Source organism: Dasypus novemcinctus, chromosome X (genome assembly GCF_030445035.2).
Source record: "Dasypus novemcinctus isolate mDasNov1 chromosome X, mDasNov1.1.hap2, whole genome shotgun sequence".
NCBI lineage: Eukaryota > Metazoa > Chordata > Mammalia > Cingulata > Dasypodidae > Dasypus > Dasypus novemcinctus.
In genome coordinates this window covers 32,770,075-32,793,591 of record NC_080704.1, presented here as the reverse complement: position 1 = coordinate 32,793,591, position 23,517 = coordinate 32,770,075, and the positions used below count along the sequence as shown (strand labels likewise).

Below are 23,517 nucleotides of genomic sequence, written 5' to 3'. Positions count from 1 at the left end.
TCCTGATCAATGCCACTCAGCAAATACGTGCCAGAGTACAAGTGGGAATACAATGGCACCTCACTGCTTTCTACCTGCGAGAATTCCAATATTCAGTTTTCTGATCCAGATCAGACTTGGAACAATGTATTTTTCTCAGGGGAAAAGACCAGAACGGGTCTAAGAGGTACCAAGAAGATAAAATTTACCTGTCTTCAGGTGAGTGAATCAGGCGGTGAAAATACAGAGTGATACAACAAAAGTTTCAGAGTTTATGTGCCAAGAAATAGGCTCTCTTAATTTTAGGAAAATTAAATGAAAAAGTAAACTCACAAAATAGTCTTAAAGAATAACTGCATTAAATGGATGAAAATTTATAACCAAACTTCTCATTCCCACATGACTTGAGCAGTCATTATAAACTCTATGGGGGATTCCTAGTCAGCCAGAAATCGTATTTGTTTTGTGTGAGGTCTTTTACCTTTAACTACCAGCCAATTCACACAGACAGTTAATAACGTATTACCTGTAAATTCACAGACTAAGTTTGGCATTGTAGGAAATACTCATGTCACTTTAATATTTCAGTCATGTTCTTTTTTCTTGCTAGAATGTTCTACTACTCCATTTTCCCATTCCTAAACTCTGTCCCATTCTTTAAGTCCAAGGACAAATGCTACATTCTTCACAAAGCTTTAACTGAGCATGAAAACAAATATAATTTTTCACATTCTTAATGAGGACATTTCTCTATAAAGTTCTATGGCTTTCCTCTCTAACGTAATATAACTTGTGTGCCCGATTTATTGCCTCTTCTAAAGATTAAGCCCTTTGGAACAATTCCAAGGGAAATGACCATGCTATCCTCATCTTTGTACCTCTCTCAGAACCTAAAATAATGTTAACTACCTGTTCAGTACACTCTGAATAAATGAATAACCTAATATGCTCTTTTTGTAGTGAATCAGCTCTAATGGGCAATTCAACTTCAGAGTTATAGATATTAGCACCCAGCTCCCAGCAGCCTCCCAAAATACTCACATTTGCGCACGCACACACACATATACACACACAGCCCCTTAGAACTGATACGGGATTCTGCGATTCTCACCAGGCAAATTCCATTTGAGTTTGATATATAATATGTACCAAAAGAGAAATTTCAGTAAGCAAGGGTATCTTACTTACAAGGTAAAAAGAAAAAATGTAACAGCTTAATTACCTTGGTTCTGACTGACTCAGGCCAATTTGGCCGGCAGCTTCAGAAACTACTTTGTCAAAGGCTGGAGGTACTTTTTAGTATTTGTTGTTTTTCCCCTACTCTTCCTCGGTGTTGAAAATTGTTAAGTGACTAATAGAATTGGCACTGATAAATACTCATTGAACACTTTAGGAGAAGAAAGACGTTGTGATTAATATAAGCAACAGCATGGTGCTTTTTTTTCAGTGTTATCATGGCCAAACTCTTTACTACATGAAATACTGTAGACCATCAAAATATATGGACACTACCTTCAAGGAGCATACTAAATTACAAGAAATTGAGAATGGAAACTCTGTCTTACTCATTTTATGTCCCTAATCAAGCCTAGTGCCTTGAACATAATGGAGACTCAATAAATACTGTTTGGGTTGAAATGGGAGAATCTATTAAAGCTCTGGTGTACCAGAATTACCACACTCTGAAGGATAAGTTTCTTCTCTTTAACAATGATGGTTAACCTGAATGCTTAAAAGGGACCAGGCACTCTCTCAAGTGTTTTGTACAGATTATCTCACAATCTTTTCTCATATTCTAATTCTCATAATAACAGATGAGGAAAAGGAAGCACTGAAGAGGAAGCAATTTTTCTGTAATTATACACATAATAAATGGTGGAGCCAGGATGTGAAATGAGGCAGCATCATTTCAGAGACCACACTTTAAATCACCACACTCCATTGCCCTCTCCTAACAACTTTAAAATACCAAAAGAATGTGGCTTAATGTTAAATAATGTGAAATAAATTATAAAACTTATTGTACACGAAGGGAAAAGATACCTTCAACTTATTAGATTACAGATCCATTAATCAATTCAGTCTTTAGAAATCTGACTAACTAATTGTTTTTACACCAGACAAAAATTAATGATTTGATCTTAACCCTGATCAAGTATTTTATACTCATGCAAACTCTTGGTGAATAATAACCATAGCCTTTTTATTATATCAAATTATAACTCATATATCATGTATATGATTGTATCATACTGCATCATATATTCATATATAGCCTTCAATCAAAAGTATTTTAGCCATCATAATAGCATGCTGAAATATATATATATATATTTAGACATTAAATGCATATATTTATCCACCATTAACTAGAAAAAGTCTAAGCATGATGAGAAACTTTCTGCCACCCATTGTGAGATACTCATTTCCATTTATGGAGAGGCAGGCACAGGCACTGTGGATTTGGAATATTTTCATCATCACCAATGAGCAAATTCATCCCGGGTGAATGTTGATAGTTCTTGAGTTAACAATTGTAAAACACCAGGATATTTCTCCAAATTTGAGCCACTTGTTTGCCTTTATTTCACCTGCTATTGAAAGGCACCTTGATTGCCTCAAAGGGCTGTCCCAGAAGTTTCTTTACCTGAAGGATGATGTCATGTTTGTAAAGGATGTCTGGCCAGATGATTTTTACAATCGCACGAAAAGTCAGAGGGCTTATTTGACATGGCCTGAGCCAAATGGCGCTTAGCGGGGCCTGGGCTTCTGGATTAAAGATGGCTGTTGTGAAAGAGGCTTATAATAGTTTAGCCTGTGATTGGGATGGTGGTGATTACTCTGGTAACAGTGGAGATAATAGCTACGTTGCAGGAGGTGGGGATACTGGGAGTGTTGGAGTTGGGCAGCCCTGACATTTTGATGGAGGAATGAGCAGTGTCTCTCCTTGTAATCATGGGGGTGCAACTCCTTGGCCTGCTGATAAATTCTGTGTCCAAGCCTGTAATATCTTGTCCTGTAGGATTGATGCTGGTGACTGTGGGCAAGATCATTTTCAGGCACTATATAAAGTAACTCATCTCTCAATTCACATTCACTATGTCATTCCAACAGGTGAATGCTTGCCTTATTTCAACTTTGCAGAAATAGCCAAAGATGGAATTGAAGGTGCCTATAGTGACAGCCCAGTCATATGACATGCCTCTATTGCCAATAAGTAGAAAACCGCCACATCCTAATGCACAGTGGAATGAATGCAAACACCACAGAGTTTAATCTCACCTTTCCAAATAAAAATGATGAGGAGTTGAAAATCCAGATAACTGTAGAGTTTGACACAAGAGAAGTACAAAAACAAAATTCTATGATTCAGGAATATGACAAGAATTTGGTTTGCCTCATTACATTTCTATCACAGGCAGAAATCATGCTTGAGGATATTCCTGAAGAAAAATGCTTTATAAAGTTTAAGACACATGTTGGTTACACAACAGGGAGATTCTAAGAGGACCCAAAAATTCACTTCTTCTAAAAGAGGCCCAATTGAGTCTCAGTACCTTGGATTTGCAACTGGACCAAAAACACATTACTGTGAAAGGGTAAAATTTGTCTGAGTCTGCCTAGCTCAGACCATTTCAGATGAGTGTGCAGGATGCTAATGTAAACATAAACCGATATATAGGAACAGATGAAAGACATGGCAGTTTGGAGGCCACATCATAAAAACAAGTTCACAAAAATGCCTTGGCAAACAGCTTGAAAAATTACAGAGGTTGCCTCTTCCAGCTGTATCAATAAGAGTATATCGGCACCACCAAGGTCAGAATTCACCCTAGGATGGAGAGGACAAAACAGAATTTAGATCTGGAAGTAAGACCCATAAAGCAGAAGGCAGAAATGTGTCAAAAGAAAATGACTCATCTCTGATTGTTCCACTAGTAAACCACATGGCAAAAGAAAAGAAATTCATGAGGGAAGAGGAGGAAAATACAATAGAGGAAAATGCTAAAAATAACATAGGTGTCAATAAAGACTTGCCTGGAAGAAAATTACCACATTATACAGAAAGTTACCTGGGCTTTTTGCCATGGGAAGGGAAAGAAAAGTATTTCTAATATCTTCACGATAAGAAGAATCATTGAAGACAACCGTAAAAATTTACTGAGAGTAAACATACTGGAAGACAACTAATAGACGTATTTACAGATTCCTTGCAAAATGAAAAGAACATTCCAAATAGCAAGTTTGGATTCATGTCCCAGAAACTCCCTTCAAACATGATTCACATCATTGACTGAATTGTTATGCAAGAACTACAAGATAAGTTCCCCAAAGAATTTGATAAGGCAACTTTTCACAGAGTACACCAATCCGAGGCTTAGCAGTTTGCCTTCACTTATTTTTATTATCTCGTGAGGACAGTTCAGCCACTGAATATATCTTGAGTTTTTCCAAACAGTGGCTACCAGAATTCACGACATGCCTTTAAGTTTGTAGGATTCGAGAAGCCTGGAGCACACTTTAATAAATTGCTCAAAAATGCTTCCTGCTAATATCACGCAGTTAAACATCATTCCACCACCTTAGGAAATATATGATGGCCCATCACTAAAACTCTAGTTGCCAACTGTAAAGCAATAACTGATAAAATCCACAAGACATATATGGACAAAAACAAATAAAGGTTTGAAATCATGGGAGACAAAATTGCTTTGAAAAGGATTCATACCAATGTTTCTCAAGGAGTTAGCCAAATGGATGACATAAGAAAAAAAATCCCAGGAAATTTGTTTTCCTGAATGACACCATTGACCACAATCATAAAGATGCCAGACAGTGAAGGCTGTTCCCAGGGACTTCTAAGTATCCACATTCCTCATGCCATCCCAGTGTGAGCTGCCAAGTGAGTATCAAAACCATTTCCTTCATATGCATGAGCTGCAAAAATGGAGGACGTATTGAGGTAAATTGAGATATTGGACCTGTTGTATACTAGTGACAGTGACTATGCTTACTGTATTCTCATTTTATACTGAACAGCTAATTGTACTTAAGTGGAAGATATTTCCCAGAAGGAGGATATTCAAAGAAGCTAGTCCTGATCAAATCAGGGTATAGAAGATCTTCATTTGAAACTCATCTACTGCAGTGTTTATTGAGCATTTGAAAACTCGGTGTCACTTAATCAGCTTGGCCTAAAGAAGGAAAACTGTGTTGTAAAATAATATTTTTGTAGGATGAACACAGGCCACTGTGAAGGAACCGTTTAAACCACATACTGAAAACATGTGTGTCGAGCAACTTTGAACTAGTGTTTTTGTTGTTTTTGGGATTGAACCTGGGACCTCATATGTAGGAAACTGGTGCTTAACCACTGAGTCACACCAGCATCTAATCTGGTTTTACTTCTAAAGCATTTGCTCGTGGATCTGTGCTCCTTTTATAGCAAAGGGTTCACTGATGAGCAACAGCTATTAATTTCCCATAGGAATCCTTGCAAACTAACTAGAATAGGAGAAACCAAGACCAGCATGGAAGCAACTGCTAAAATGCCCCAGTCTGCAATTCAAAGCTGATTGCTCTGCTTTTACTATTTTTCTTTTTGTAAAAATTAGCTAGCTATTCCTGCTATTAAGGAGAATGAATTTGGGTTTCTAAACATGCTTTTATAGATGTTATTTAAATTATGCAGTACTATCACTTTCTATTAGCAATATCTAAATCATGAATTTTAAGATGGTAAGTCATGAGGAGCTCAGTGACTGATGTCTGAAATACTTTGTGCTTGTTTATTTCAGCCCTTAAGAATGCTGGGATTTCAAAATGTGGAGGCCTAATCACAAAGGGTGAGAGTTAAGTAGCAGTGCAGCTTATCAGATGTGATTATGTTTTGGAAATGAATATATTCAAACAGAAGTTCCTCATTTTAGAAATGAGTAGTGCTGATGATACTGGCACATTTCAGTGGTGTCTTATTTAATACTCATCCTATATTCCAATAGCTATTGTATAGAGCAGGGGTTGACATACTTTTCCTGTAAAAGGCCAGATAGTATTTTTTTTACAAGGCATTAAAAATGTAAAAACCATGTTTAGCTCACAGCTGTATAAAAACAGGTCACTGGCCAGAGCTGGCCCCCAGGCCATAGTCTGCTAACCACTCAGGTGGAAAAGTAGTAATTTTATGTATGGATAATCCCTGCCATTCAGCCATATTTTGTTGAGGCCAGTATACACTGGATTTGTGAAGACAAGATTCCATGAGTCTGTGAACTCTCCAACAAGTATTTCAGATCATGATGTCAACAGCATTGTTTCAAAAAGGCACACATTTTTTGTAAAAAGAACTTGAAGTATAAATATTGTAGATATAATGTAAGAGTTCTGTATTTCAAAAATTGAAGTCTAATAGAAAGTTACATTTTCTTTGAAAAAAAATTATCCCTCTATGCCCAACATTAAAAGATCATTTCCATTTGAAATTTTGAATAAAAATCCCATGCAGTTTGTTTTCACTTTGTCTTTACTCTTCAAATAAAATTTCAAACATATTAACTGGTTGATGAAGCTACTTTTCATTATTGGACATTTTTAATTTTTAGTTATGATATTCGTTTTTAAAACACTGAGGGGAAAAAAAAACAAATCCAAGGTGTTCCAGAAACTTCCGTGTTATCACTGACATCATACAAATACTTTTAAAACTACATTACAAATAGATTGCTTACTATTTATCATCTACACCCATAATACACTGTCAAGGAGATAAAAAAAACAAACAAGGTTGTGAAGTCATTTAAACTTCAACTACATGTCCAGTGGACCAAAGAAACGCTCATAAAGATCAGATGAGGAGGGCAAGCATAAATGTTTTGTTTTGTTTTTTTGAGAAATTTGAAATGAAATCCAAAGATGACAGTTTAAAACAGATGTTTCAAATCTTTCCCCTAAGGTTTCATTACTTTGTGACAACAAATGCCAGGTCTAAGAACAAAGACTTGTTTTAACTTATCTCAAGAAGGCTAAGGTTTACGACTTGTCTATGATCATTTTTCAAAAGAAAGAATATTCTGAGCCTCTGCTGCCATAAGAAGAATAAAACAACAAATCTGTGTGTGGACTTACATTTACAAAGTATTGTCAACATTAGTTAATTAATTGCATCTTCACAACAGCGAATGAGGTTTTGAGCACATAGATGAGTGACTTGCCAGATGCTACAGTGGAGATGGAAATTGAATGCAAGTAATCTAATTTGCAAATTCATTCTGAGGATATGGTGAATTAAATTGAGGAAATTCCTTAATAAAATAATAGTAAAGTTAGTAGATCAATGAGGCCAAAGAGTACTGGGAAGAGGAATGAACCTTTTATCAGTCCACTGATCAACTGTCCAGTCAATGTTATTACTCAAGGGGGAATATATATAAGATATATAAATATATATAGTGTGCGAATACATACACACACACACCGAAAAATGTTTTGAAACCTGATGATTTACTAATTGTATATGTGATTCAAACTAAGGAACTGACTGCATTTCACGAGTCCATTGAATAGGTCTTTCTAGTCTGGTATATGAATCATACTCAGTGGAATCACTGTGGATTCTCCACTAGCACGGAATAGCAATAGTTATGTGTGTACTAGTATGCTTGGCAACTGTAGACAATAAATACATTAAAGAGAACTTTTAGATAACATGATATTCTAGTTAGAGGCCAGGAAAATTTTAATTTGTGAAAAAGCTACCCTGCACCCCACAATTCCCAGCCCCACTCTTTATTTCAATGTAATAAATCATGAACTTATGCCAGGACTTCCTCCTCAATTACAACGGTTAGGACAATATCACTGATTTCTTACCCTGGTATTTGTTTTCAAGATTATCTCCCTCCTTTTAGTGGTTCTTGTACATTACTGATGGATTTATCTTGCTTTTATAAAGCTTTTGTCCTAATCAATAGGTTATATGGGCTACCTACCAAATTCAAATTCCTCTAAATAACCCTCATGCTATTTCTTTAACTGGCCCCGCACTTCCAGTCTCATTTCTGCCTTCCTTTTTCATTGCCAAGGTCTCATTTCCAACAAGTGAAACATCAACACAGTTCCAGTTTGGTAATATTCTTTTCGTTTTTTAATGTCTTTCTCATATCAATCCTTTCATCGTCAATTATAATGTCACAGAACGTATCTGGAAAATACAGTGAGATATAAGGATTCACCTCGCAAAGAAATAAAAGGTCATTCCTTTTACAAATTCTAACTCAATACATAATCAAATCTTGATACATGTGAAACAATCATAAAATGTGAAGACGTATAAAACAAATAAAGATGTTTGCTTATTTAAAGGGGAAAATAGAGTTTTTAAAAGTAGCTTCCTTAAGTGCTTTACTCACTTCTATGCCTTCTTGAATGGTACACACTGTTCAATAAACTGTTGATGACACTGGACATCACAGGAAGTCAGAGGTCACCTTTTCTAACATCTTTTTTCAGATACTTGAATGTGCGCTACAATGTCTTCTTTATATGGATTTTTAAATTTCCTACTAAGAAATATCTGATACAAGGAAAATACTTGAGGCACAATTATCCATTTTCAGAGCACTTAAATGCTAAAAATATTGTCCTTATTTACAACAGAAACCCATACTTCTTCGTTAGCCTTTTCTTCCTAATTCTTCCCACTGGTACAACACAGAAAAGTTTTCTTTTTCATCTGATGCCTCCTAGTCATTATAAAAGTTTATGACTCTCTTTAATTATGAACAATGTTTGGCTACCAAATAATCCATATTGCTGCTATATGGGTCAGTCTCTATTATCCTTTATTATGGTCAATTTTTAAATTGAGATAAAGAAACCAAATAACAATGAGGTTGTAACTACATTTAAAAAAACTCAAAAGACTGAGCAAACAAGTTTGTGACTGCTTCTGAAAAATTATAAAGGGGACTTGGTGAAACATTGGGTTTTCTTGCCACCTTCCTCACTCAGGCTCATTAAAATGAACCAAAATGAAAAAATTGTGTCTAATTAAATGTTCCTATATTGCATATACTTAGTTATAATTATGGTATATATTCATATAGGTATATATAATTTTATAACACAATACACAAGAGATATTATATGTCATTTCTTTATGAACAAGCATCAGAGTTAAACAACAGAAAAGGTCAAATAGACTAGCTGCCAATTAGATGATTAATTCCACTCCAGAAAATTCCTCTTGAATGCTTGTACTTCTAGGGGAGAGCATGCCAATATACCGCATGGCAGTTCATTATGGCTTTTAACACACTATTTTATCTCAGAATAAGAGAGTCTCTTCCATCTTCCTACATTCCCCATCCTCTATTCCAAGCTTTGTTCTAAGTGTTTAGAAGCATTTTTTCCTTTTCAACATGAAACTCCAATCACCAAGATCAGAGATCAGTAGTTTAATTTAATTCAATGTGCTAATGATATATTCAATTCAAGGTGATGTGGCAGTTATTCTCTGCAAAATAAAACATTCAAAGGCATGGTATTTACCTTAAAGAATTTATAATCAAGCAGAGATAAAAAGGACTTCATAAAAACAAGGCAAACACTCTGAAACCGTGAGGGGAATATGTGACATATATACCTGAAAATCTGAGATGAAGCCAAACTAATGGTTGCATATACTCCTATAAAAATAATTATTAACTAAGCTTGCATCTTTAAAGAGGAAATAATCCTCCCTTTTCAGGAAGCTTCCTTAAGAGTTTTACTCATGTATAGGCCCTCTAAAATGGTGCTGAGGTGACGTGTTATTCTACAGCCAATTAGATGGAGGCCAATCAAGACGGATGGGGTTTGATTAGATGGAATGCCACAAAACTGACCAGAGGCAATGTACGACATTCCAAATTGTCTTGGACTTCATAAACTTCTTTAAATCTAACAGTTATATCCAACTCAAAGTAACATTCTTGGAGGGAAATTGTAACAAGAAGTATATAACAAAACAAAACAAATCCCCTACCTCTATCTATCCATTAAAAATGCTAAGCATTCCCCAGAGGATTGCACAATGCTGAGTAGAAACATTTTTATTGGATAAAAGGGAAGAAATATACCAATGATTGCCCAGGCAAGCATACCTAAGGGTTGTTGGTTGAAAGATGTTAACCGATGCTGCATTTGGACACTAGATGAGATTCTGATTTTTTTTTTCATTTAAAACCATTAATACATTGAACATGCCCTTGGGTAAGTATTGTAAATAAAGGTATAATAAAATAAAATAAAAGAACCAAAAATGAAACAAACAGAGCAATACTGTGACTTAATTTTTACCAATGAAGAAAGCCTTTCTCATCCTACTCAGCTGAATTCTCCATTCCTGGGATAAGGTATTTATGAAAAATCTCTGATATACAGATTAAAAAGTCATGAAAATTCTCATTACCTTAGATATATCTAAGACATAATGGGGGGAAGCAGATTTGGCTCAATGGATAGAACATCCACCTACCACATGGCATGTCCAGGGTTCAAACCCAGGGCTTCCTGTGTGGTGAGTTGGTCCACTCGCAGTGCTGATGCACACAAGGAGTGCAGAGCCACACAGGGGTGTCCCCCGCATAGGGGAGTCCCACGTGCAAGGAGTGCACCCCATAAAAAGAGCCGCCCTGAGCAAAAGAAGTGCAGCCTGCACATGAATGGTGCCGCACACATGAAGAGATGATGCAGCAAGATGATGCAACAAAAAGAGACACAGATTCTGGGTGCCACTGCCAAGAATATAAGCGGACACAGAAGAACACACAGCGAATGGACACAGAGAGCAGACAATGGGATGGAAGGGAGAGAAATAAATAAAAATAAATAAATCTTTGGGAAAAAAAGACATAAGGGGTAGGTGTTATCTGATATAGACAGATATTTATCTGCTTCTCCAAATAGTAGAGCCATGTCCAAAAGCAAGCATGCCATGCAATTAAATGGGACTGGCAGCCGTGGTTTGGAACTAAGTACCACAGAAAAATATGTTCTTAAAATTAATCCACTCATGTGGCTGTAAAATTTTGTAAATTAGATTTTTTTTAAAAAATAAAAATAAGATTTTCTTGAAGTATATCATTCATACCTGAACATACACAAACAACAAATATATAGTAACAACTATGAATCTATAAAATAAACATGCCCATCATAACAAAAGGTTCCCATACATTGGCCCACCACGAATACATTGCATTATTGTGAAATATTGGTTACAAACTATGTAATTGCAAGTATTGTTAACTATAGCAAATATCTTACATTTAGTGCATTTTCCCCCCAATCCACCCAAATTAACACCCTATACTAGTATTACGTATTTCTTATCATGCAGGAGAAAACATTATCCTATTTGCCCTATTAACCACAGCCCATCTTCCAAACACTGGATTCATTGTGATATTCAGTCCCATGCTTTGTACAATCCATTCGAAGTGTATGCTCAGTGGCTCTCATCATTATCACAAAGTTGTACAGTCATCAACTCAGTCAGTTTGAGAAATTTTCATTACTCCAAAAGGAAAAATCACATACCCCCTTATACCACCTACTGTTGCCCGTGAGTAATGAAAAAATATCTTCTTGCCATTGCTGCAAAATATTATGATCTAAACTGGACCTTGTAATGAGGATACTTCAATTAAGAGGTGGCCCAGCTGAATCAAGAAGGGTCTTAATCCTATCACTGATTATCCAGAAGGTCACACACAGGGAGAAAGAAAGATACAGGCGGTGGACTTGGCCCAGTGGTTAGGGCATCTGTCTACCACATGGGAGGTCCGCGGTTCAAACCCCAGGCCTCCTTGACCGGTGTGAAGCTGGCCCATGCGCAGTGCTGATGCGCGCAGGAGTGCCGTGCCACGCAGGGGTGTCCCCCACGTAGGGGAGCCCCACGCGCAAGAAGTGTGCCCTGTAAGGAGAACCACCCAGTGCCAAAGAAAGTGCATCCCCAGGAATGGCGTCACCCATACGGAGAGCTGACACAACAAGATGACTCAAGAAAAAGAAACACGGATTCCCGTGCCGCTGACAACAACACAAGCGGACAAAGAAGACACAGCAAATAGACAAAGAGAACAGACAACTGGGGTGGGGGGGGGAGGGGAGAGAAATAAATAAATCTTAAAAAAGAAAAAGATACAGGGAGCAGACATGAGCTGAACAGCAATGGAATCAAGAGGAGAAATGAGAAGCCAAGAGAGGCTACCATGTGCCTTGCCATGTGACAGAGAAGCCAAGGACCAAGGATCGCTGGCACCCAGCCCCCAAATCCTAGTCTTCTGGGAGAAAGCATTACCTTGATGAGGCCTTGATTTTGAACTTGTCCTAGTCTCAAAACCATGAGCCAATAAATTGCATTGTTAAGCCAATGCACTGCATGGTATTTGCTTTGGGAACAAACAAACAAAAAAATAAAACACTGGCTGAGACTTAGCATTATCTTGGTGTGATATTACATTTCCCCAAAAAGTCTTAATATAATCAACAGGTTATTTCTTTACATAGAGATTTCTAAAACATTTAAGCCAACCACATCTTATTTGTCTTGAATGACACATAATGACAACTAAAACTTCCAGAAAAAAACTCATCTTTGATATTGCAAGTTGCCTACAGTTTTACTTGATAAGTAGAACATATTCCAAAGTGTTCATAGGAAAGGAAGAAAACTTTCAGAAATAAGCCTTTATTAATAAATCATTTTTACAGTGGTTAAGAGAAATCTATTTAAATGAGTTTCAAGATTCTATGGCCAAATGCTACTCAACATTTTTACTCTCATAAATATGTCTTCTTTGCTCTTATTACTAAACTTCACAATAATTTACTGTTTCTCATTTTACCCTTATGAGAACAATACCTTCAGAGCCACATAAAATGAACATTCCAACTGATTTCATATTTTCTGCAGAGCTGAGGGAAAGGTAATAAGAGGTATTTATATGACTGTAATTTTCTTTGCATTTGGTGAGCATATTTATCTTTTCTGGTTATTTCTGTATACACATATTAAATATAAAAAGATACTCTTTTAAATTGAGTGGTCGCTATGGGTATTGAATATATACTGTGTAGTCGCACCTGCTTTGAAGAGGAAGACAAAAGTAAAAATGCACCTATAGGTATGGTCAAACATCAAATATGGTGGGTTGATTAATCAGTGGATTTTTGAGGACTGGTTTGCTATTCGATAAGACTATAATATAATCTGAGGTCTGTCATTTCCTATCTAACTTTGCTTTTAAACATACCAAGTTTGTTGGAATCCAAGCCAATGTGGTTTTATGTCCAATTAAGTAATGAAATGCTGCCAATTAGTTATAGACTACCACTGATAAGATATTTCCCAATTTCAGAGATATCAAAATGGAAGGTAAAAAGTATATTTTCTTTTCTTTTAAGACTTATTTTATTTATTTCTCTCCCCTTCCACCCCTGTTGTCTGTTCTCTGTGTCCATTTGCTGCATGTTCTTGTTTTTGTCTGCTTCTGTTGTTGTCAGCGGGGCAGGGAAATCTGTGTTTCTTTTTGTCGCGTCATCTTGTGGTGTCAACTCTCCTTGTGTGCGGCACCATTCCTGGGCAGGCTGCACTTTCGCGCTGGGTGGCTCTCCTTACGGGGCGCACTCCTTGCGAGTGGGGCTCCCCTGCACGGGGACACCCCTGCATGGCACGGCACTCCTTGTGCACATCAGCACTGCGCATGGGCCAGCTCCACACGGGTCAAGGAGGCCCGGGGTTTGAAGTGGGGACCTCCCACGTGGTAGACCGATGCCCTATGCACTGGGCCAAGTCTGCTTCCCAAAAAAGTATATCTTAAAATCATTCTCAGAGGGAAGTGTCCTCTTTAGCTGGAGAAACTTGTGTGATTATATAAACTGTGATTTTTTAAAATCTCATAATCTGGGCTGCATGGTAGTTTGTAGACACTGGAAGATTATAAGAATAGAAGAGATGCTTTCTCTCCTTTTCCTGCATGTCATTGTTGATTGGGGGAGGGGAAGTAACTACCAATACTGTCTAAATTGGCTGATTTGTACCTTACTTTATATTCTTAGCTCAGTATCTTTCAATACCTACCTTACGGGAGTCTCCTTGCTCAAGTAGGTAGAAAAGCACAAATTGGTCAGTTTCACAACTTATGAACCCAAGCAAAACAATGCATTTTTAACTTATGTCTAGATATGGTACAACCACTGCCTATACATCATGACAAATCATGATTTGGGGTGTTCAGTTTAGAGTATAGGGTACACATTTCTGTGCTCTTTAGGGTTGGAGGAGACCTTTGGGAAATTATAAGCAGCAAAACAAAGGTCGAAATGCTGTTTGTTGTTTTCACAGAGTGAATTTTTATGCAGATATTTACATAAAGATCTTTCCACCATGTGTGAATAAAATAATCAAAGGGAAACTTGAAATCACCAATATATTTCATACTGACAGAATTTTTTTCAGTCTCCCGTACTTGGAACACTGCATAAATGACCGTGTCAGACAAGGGGGTTGGTAGAGTTTCCTAGCTGCTAATACAAATACCACACAATGGGCTGGCTTAAAAATAGGAATTTATCACCTTGCAGTTTCAAAGGCTAGAAGACTTGCTTATTCCCACTGTCTGTATCTACTGGCTGAGAGGCAATCTTTGGCACTACTTGGCATCACGTGGCAATTTACACGGTGGTATCTTATTTCTCTTTCAGGTATCAGGTTCCTTTGCCTTCTAGCTTCTGGCTGCTCCCCAAGGCTACTCTTTCTGGGCCAAATTTGCTGTGCTGAAATGGGTTTCAGCCATATTGGATTAAGGCTCACTCTCATGCGGTTTCGGCACACCTTAACTATGACATTTTCAAAGGTCCTACTGACAAATGAGTTCACATGTACAGAAGGAGGAGTTGGGACCCAAATATGCGTTTTCTGAGGGACATGATTTAATCCCAAACAAGATTTACGAATAATAATGTTAGCACAAACAAGAAACAGAAAAAAAAAACAACATATAAAAGAATGTTTGGTAGAGGGTGATTCTGAGAATGGATGCCATAAAAATTTAATTTGGGAAATTCTCTGTAAACTTTTATTAGAGCTAGACCCATTCATTGCTTCATTTTTTATTTTTGGTCTAAGTAGTCAAGAGCATCATGCATTGATGTGAAGAATATGATGTCATCAGTCACAAGATTCTTGTGTTGAAAAGAAACTCTGAAATCAAGTGACAGAAACCTATTACTATAAGATAAGGAAAGGAAAGTTCAAAGTAATTAACTGAGCGTCATGCAATATTATACATAAGGCTAGTAGCACAGCAAAAGATAACGTCACTGACTCTCAGTTTCCTTTGTCTTTCAATCAAAAGTACACACATAAAATGTTACATGCATACTTACATATATATGTATGTAGATATGCAAATATATCTAAATACAAATATAGCATTAGTTATTAAGATATTATTGTATTATCACATCATATTCAGGGACAACCAAAACAGGAGTTTTCAAAATTCACTGTTAAAATTCTAACAATTTACCGATAGCCTATTATTTAATCTGATAAGTATGTTATACACACTACTTTTTTCCATAGAGGAAATTTTATGAAATACCTCCATCTTCAAGTATGAAAGAAAGTATAAACTATAGAGGGAACAATATTATAAAAGTCATAGAACATTCAATTTAGCATAAAGCATAAAGGGTATCAATTATAATTCCCTCAATTTTACACTTTAAGAGGCTGCGGCTCAGTGGTTAAGGGATTTGTTCAAGTTAAGTCAATTATTTCACAGCAAATCAATGTAAGTGGCCTACAATTATCTAATTACAAACATATTGTGCAAATACATGTAAAATGCAGTTCTTCCCAGAAAACTGCCAATTTTGTCTCGACCACACTCACCCTGTATCTTCTTAGGCCACGCTGAAAATTCATACTCACAACACAGCCTTAGCCCCTACTTAGTGATTCACTCAGAGGGATAGAAACATGGGCATTGCTGGCTATCTGGGCAGCAACAGGCATTACCCTTGAATGAGTCTCAGATCAATGGTCCATGACTTACTCCCTTTAACCTTCCATAAGACAACCTATATGCAAAAGATAAGGTCCGCATTGGGCAGGTGTTGGAGTCACCCTGTCTTAAAAGCTTTATGCTATAAGACAGCCAATATCTCCTGAAAGAGCTCCATGAACAACTTCCAGTTTTGATATTCATAGCACTCAGGAGAGCCCAAAGCTATGGCTTCATTATAAACTATTTAGAGTTCTCTCAGTTCAGATAGAATTTACAAATCATGGATCATTTTTACATTAAGCTATATTGTATAGTAATAGCATATTCTCAGGTTACAAATCAAAACATGCAAAAGTAACCAAAGATCAAATTCTGACACAGAAGAGGATTTTATTTTACGAACCTACACATCACCATGAGTCATAAAGAATAAGAAATTTTGAGACTTTGAGTTCATGCTGAAGATTGTGTATTATTATAAAACCATTATCTTTATAACTTACTGATATCTTAAATACCTATCTATGTACTTATTCATCTTTTATTTAAAAATTGTATTGAGTCCCTGCTATGTATCTAGCACTGTTGTAGGCACTGTGGAAAAACAGAGAAGTTCCTGCTCTCAGAGAGCTTATATTCAAGAAGATATAGATTTTTTTAAAGTATGTAATATGCTAAAAGGTGATAAATAAAATACAAACAATGGACAGGATAAGGTGAAACATTAGTGTCATGGAATAAGGTTGAAACTTAAATAGGATGGTGTGGTTCATCATCGTGATAAATGTCGAACAAAGACTTGAAACAAGTTAGAAAGAAAGCTAAATAGATATATCTGGTAGAATATTCTAGGAAGAAAAAAGATCCTTGTAAAGTCCATGATGTGTGAGCATGCCTGAAGTCAAGGAACTGCAAGGAAGTCACTGTAGTTGGAAAAGAATAACATAGAAGGAACGTAGTAGGAAATAGGGAGAGAGAAGCAATACAGTCTCCTGAAATTTTTCTCTTATATTATATTATAGTTTGATTATCCACTTTCTTCTAGTCCTTGTTGGACAATTCAGCTTTTAAACATGAAACATTAGATTTTGAACATGATCATTATTTCCAATGAGATTGGAATGGAAGGAACAAAACTATCTCTATTTGCAGAATACCTGACTTTGTTTACAGAAATCCTAAGGAATTCACACAATGTGCATCAACTAGAACTAATTAATTTTAAAAGGTTATAAGATACAAAATTAAGATTCAACAATCAATTGTATTTCTATACCTTAGGAAGGAACATTCTGAAAATGCAATTGAAGAAAAAATTCCATATAAAACAGTATCAAAAAACATAAAATACTTGGGTGTAAATTAACAAAACAGTGAAAAGCTTGTATTCTGAAAACTATAAAACATTGCTGAAAGAGAGTAAAGACCTATATAATGGAAAGCTATCCCATGTTCATAGACTGGAAAATTTAATATTATTAAGATGGCAATATTCCCCAAATTGGTCCACAGATAAATGCAATTCATATCAAAATCCCAATGACTTTTTTTTTTTTGTGCAAAAATGGAAGGCTAATCTAAAAACTCCTATGAAATTGCAAGGTATACTAAATAGCTGGCAATATTAAAAAAGGAAGACAAAGTTGGAGAACTCATACTTTCCAATTTCAAACTTACGACCGAACTATAGTAATCAAAACAGCATAGTGCTGGCATAAGAATTGATACATACATCAATGGAATGGGACTTGGAGTCTAGAAATAAATGCTGCCATGTGTGGTGAACTTATTTTTGACAAGGATACCAAGATAATTCATGAGAGAAAGAAAAGTTTTTTCAAAAAGTAGTGCTGGGACAACTGGATATCCATCCATACACACACGAGAATGAAGTTGGATCTTTACCTCATACCATTTACAAAATTTAACTCAAAATGTACCAAACACCTAAAAATCTAAATATAAGAGCTAAAATTATAAAACACATAGGATAAAGTAGGAGTAAATCTATGTGAAATTGGACTAGGGAATGATTTTTTTAGCTATTAACAACAAAAGCACAAGCAATAAAAAATATATATATAAATTTGACTTCATGAAAATTAAAAATGTTTGAGTGTCAAAGAACACCGTCAAGAAGATGGAAAGGCATACCAGAGAACTATTAAAAATATTTGGAAATGATGTGTCTGATAAGAGACATATTTAGTATATGCAAAGAACTCTTAAAACTCATCAACTGGAAGACAAATACTACAATTAAAAATAGACAAATTGTATGATTAAGTATTCTTCCAAAGAAGATACAAATGGCCAAAAAGCACAGTGTGACAGCTTGAAGTCCTTTTATGAATCTGAAAAGATTATGTTCTTAAACTATTCTGTGGGTGTAGTTTCCTATAATCGCATTAGATTCACTTTAGATGACTGACTAGATTGCTTTTGACTGGACTATGTCAGTGTGGCATGACTCAGGTTGAGTCTCTGCCCTCTCATTGGGTCTGATGTAAATGGAGACACACACAGAGAGAGAAACACACTCAGAGAAGAGAAGCAGCCAGTTTTGATAGAGCCATGTGAGAAAAAACTCCAAGTTCACCAACAGATGAAGAAAGGCAGAGAGAAGACCCAGAGAAATGTAAGCACTATGCCTAGTTGCTCTTCGCTGAGCGCCAAGGGACAGTAGATTCAGGAGGGCAAGGCAAGGACCACTGCAGAGATTGGTGGCCATCTTGCATGGCCATGTGGTAGGACCCCAAGATCACCAGTAGCTCACCTGAATGAAAAAGAATCTCTGTAATGCTTTTCTTGGGATATTTCATGGCCTTGTAACTGCAAGCTTTTACCCTAAATAAAATACTCATTATAAAAGCCAACTGATTTCTAGTACTTTTCATTGGCAGGACCTGTGACAAATTAAGATACACTGGAAAATATGCTCAACAACAATAGCCATCAGGGAAATGTAAATCAAAACCACAATGACATACAATTTCACTCCCATTAGAATGGCTATAATAAAAAACATAGATAACAACAAATATTGGTTAGAATATAGAGAAATTTAAATGCTCATACACTATATGGTGAGAATTGAAAACAGTATAGTTGCTTTGGAAAAGTTTGATAGTTCCCCAGGAGATTCAATACAGAGCTACCATATGACCTAGCAATTCCACTCCTAGGTGATTACCCAAGAGAAACACAAACAGACATCCACACAAAAAACTGCATGAGAATTTTCATAGCAGTATTATTGATAATTGCCTAAAAGTGGAAACAACCTAAAAACCCATTACCTGTTGAATGGATAAATACAATATGTTATATCCATACAATGGACTACTATTCAGCAATTTAAAAAATAAAGTACTGAAATATCCTTCAACATAAATGAACATCAAAAATATACTAAGTGGAAGAAGCCAATCACAGAACACCACATATGATACGATTGCATTTATATCAAATGTGCAAACTAGGCAAATAATTAGAGACAGAAAGTAGATTAGTGGACAGAAAGTGAATTAGTAGAGCTTGGGGACTGGGGCAAATGTTGGGGTGACTGTTAATGGGTATATTGTTTCTATTTGGGCTTATGAAAATATTCTAAAATTGATTGTGGTGATGGTTGCACAACTATGAAGACACTAAAAACTATCGAATTGCACACTTTAAATGGGTGAATTGTACGGTATGTGAACAATATTCCATTAAAGCAGTTATGAGGGGGGAAAATCCTTATTGTCAAAGAAGGGAAATGACCACTGCAATAACCAAGTAGTCCATCACTAAGATTTCAAACTCACTTTTAGATAAAGGGAAATGGACTATGTACACAGTACCACAGAGGTGAATTTTTCAATTTGCCTTGACAGTGATTTATTTGCACTTAAAAGAGTTCACTCTATCAAATTCCATTTTTCTGAACTGTTAAGAAAAATGTTGTCTGTCAAGAGGATACCATTATTATAGAATTGTTTTCAAATGAATGGAAGAAAATAAACCTACTGACAGATTACCACGTATTTTCAATTATAGGAAGGGGATATTGATAGAAGGGAGCTTAATATATACTGTTCAGAAAACTGAACATTCAAGAATAATGGAGAGCACTGAGCTGCAATGAGGCAGGAAACTCCAGGAGAAATTCTCCCACAGCTGGCTTCTCCATGCCACTTATACAATGAAGGATGTAGGACAGTGAATATGTCAATTATCTTCCATGTATTGCCACGGAACTTGTGGCCTGTGCATGGGAGATACTTGACACATGTTGAGAAAAGGTCCTGGCTAATTGGAAATCAAAGAATCATCAATTAAAATCAGAAACTTTTTCACTTATCAAATTTTTAAATCAAGTGTGTGGGCATTTGACTTAGCACAATTAAAGTGAGGTGGAACAACCATTTTCTAACACCATTGGCTGTTGAGAGTAAGAATTGGAACTTCTGTGGAAAGCATTTTGGCAAAACGTAAGCACAATCTTAAAACTCACCCTTAAACTTTTTCCCATAAACTTCTTTTTCTCAGTTTCCAAAATAAAGTTTATTCTTTTAAGCAAATTAAAAAAGTATGCAATTTTTACAATTATAAAGTTATTACCTTTAACTTTCTTTGTTTTACTCATTCGGTAAAAGCCTCCATTCCCAATTATATAATGCACACTCTTATTAATTTAAAAAATTAATACCAATATTTTATGAACAGTATGATTATGGCAAAGTTTTAAGATCTGTGTAAATAATTTTGCCAGTATACATTTTATATCCAATCAAAGTTGATTTTTAAGCTGCTGCTTTTTTAAATAAACAAATCAATTTTATTAATGCATATTAATAAAGCACAAAATTAATCCAAAGTGTACAATCAATGGAATTTAGTATGATCAAAGTTGTGCATTATGCACTTCAACCATTATTATAGTATTATCAATAATAATAATAAAAACAGAAAATAGACAAGAAAGTTTTTCCTTTAAACTTTTAATTCTATTTCTTATTCAGTCAATAATCATTAGTGAAAGGAATATGGAGTTTGAGTGGGAACAAACAGGAAGTTCTTGGATCAGGCATTTAGTCATAAAATATTAGGAATAGAATTAGAGGAAAAGGATTAGCACAATTAGTTTTAGAATTTGAGATAATTTTGGCATATTTAAAACAAAAATGCTCTTATGGAACACTTAGGTTATCATATGTAAATAATCTAAAATATATATATATACTTTCATTTTTTGAGTGAGGTTTCCATTTATTATTCTTCCACATTATTTTTCCTTAAAAGTTTTGTTTCTGTTTTACCCATTAGAAATACAAATAAGCTGAATTGAAAAAAACTTTGAAGAAAAGTTATACACCCAATGATAAAAATTAGAAACATAAAAAATCTAAATAGTTCTTTATCCGGGGGACCATGAAGACATTCTCCCTGTACTATATACTTTATATTTTGGTTAATTGTTTCTTTATTACTAACATTTAAGAGGAACCAGATCAAAATCAACTAGGATAATACCTCACCAAAATACTATCACTCAAATGTTAAGATTTATTTATCCTTAATAAAAACACAAAAATGCACATTTATATTTATTAAAGTAGCAGTGATAAAGAAAAAATTTTACATCAAAATTTCCTGACATTAATTATAAAGGAAATACTAAGGTGTTTTTATTTAAAGATAAGGGATTCTTTAAAGTTTACATGGGAAAAAGTCCTTAAAGGAAATAATTTGCAAGAAGAGCAAGATATAATGATTTGAATATAAAGAATGCAAATAAAGATCTGTAAATTATATATATATGATCAGACTCTATAACTCAATTTGGGTATTCAATTTATATAACTCAATCTACCTTTGTTGAAAGAAATATTAAAATAATTACTATTTAAAAGGAAGTGTGAAAGAAATATTAAAATAATTACTATTTAAAAGGAAGTGTTAAATATTTTAGGGAAATCACTCTAGGAAAGCTATACTCATATTTGCAAACCCAACTTTATTTTAAATATATTATATATATAATGCTGTCTGAAAAATAAATTTCCATGGCTATTTTTATAGAAAATAAATTATTAAATATTGAATAATTTAATTACATTTTAGTCTTTTAAATTTAACAATATAGTACTTTTCTCAATTAAAAAATTATTTCATTTAATAATTTATATATTGGTAGATAACTAATTATTACTAATTTGAAACAAGGTGACTGAATACTTATGATACATAATGGAAGATTGATCAAAAGTTATATGCCTTTTTTTTTAAGTTATATTTCTATACTTGATTTTTATAATGGGTTTTAGGAAAAAACATTTTAATAATTTAAAAGTAAATAATTTATACATACTCGGAGTTGTAGTCACAATATACCAAAAAGAAGTTCTTTTATTCTTAAGGGAATGGGCTTGAAATCTAAATATTTCCTTAAATAGCACTCAGGTGTTATGTTTTGCTACTTAATATGAATTATTTTTAAAGATTTATTCTCCCCTTCCCCGCCTCTCCCAGCCCCCGCCCCCATTGTCTGCTCTACGTGTCCATTCACTATGTGTTCTGTGAACACTTGTATTCTTGTCAGTGGTATGGGGCATCTGTGTCTCTTTTTGTTGCGTCATCTTGTTGCGTCAGTTCTCCGTGTGTGGCACCATTCCTGGGCAGGCTGCACTTCCTTTCACACTGGGCGGCTCTCCTTACGGGGAGCACTCCTTTCATGTGGGGCTCCCCTACGCGGAGGTCACCCCTGCGTGGCAGGGCACTCCTTGTGCACATCAGCACTGCACGTGGGCCAGCTCCACACGGATCAAGGAGGCCCGGGGTTTGAACCTTGGACCTCCCATGTGGTAGGTAGACGCTCTATCCATTGAACCACATCGGCTTCCCATTGTGAAATTGAATTGAACATTTCTCCAGGAACTTTTTAAGTCTTTACAGTTAGAAGTGCCCATTTTTCAGGCTATAAAACAAAATATGGCTCAAACATAGTTAAAGGGACATAAAAATTCTTTAATGAAACACTGTTAAAAAAGAAAAGATGGAGTATTGTTGGCCTTTTACTTAATTAGTATTATATCAATCAAGTTTAAACAATCTAAACAGAGCATGTAATGTTGTTCATTAATTTAAACAAATATTTTCAAAAAGCCTAACATACCAAACCATTCAAGGATGTTCCACCAAGCTGGGATTCCTAAGGAAACTGAAACCCTTTCCATATTTTGATTTTGCAGAAAAAAGTATCTTTGTAAGTAACTTCACTGTCAAGTTTCTAACTTACATTTAAGAGGTTTTGATATATTTGTGATATGTAGAAATTAATTTTAGATATGAGTTATATTACAAAGCTAATACATATGCTATACTTGATAACAGTCCTGATGTAATGCTCCTGTCAGGGACAACATGTTCTGAGTCTATAAAGTGTAAAAATCAAGTCTATAAAAGCCTCTCTCTCTTTTTTTTAAGGTACCAGTGG

The 23,517-nt window shown here is 35.3% G+C and overlaps 1 protein-coding gene and 1 pseudogene across 1 annotated transcript in view; one reads left to right on the top strand and one right to left on the bottom strand.

The window, feature by feature from the left end:
* Nucleotides 1-23,517, bottom strand: part of IL1RAPL1 (interleukin 1 receptor accessory protein like 1) — a 1,419,608-nt gene that overhangs the window by 1,023,475 nt on the left and 372,616 nt on the right. The gene's annotated exons all lie outside the window — the stretch shown is intronic.
* LOC139438105 (N-acetylglucosamine-1-phosphotransferase subunits alpha/beta pseudogene) lies at nt 2,489-5,097 on the top strand (annotated as a pseudogene).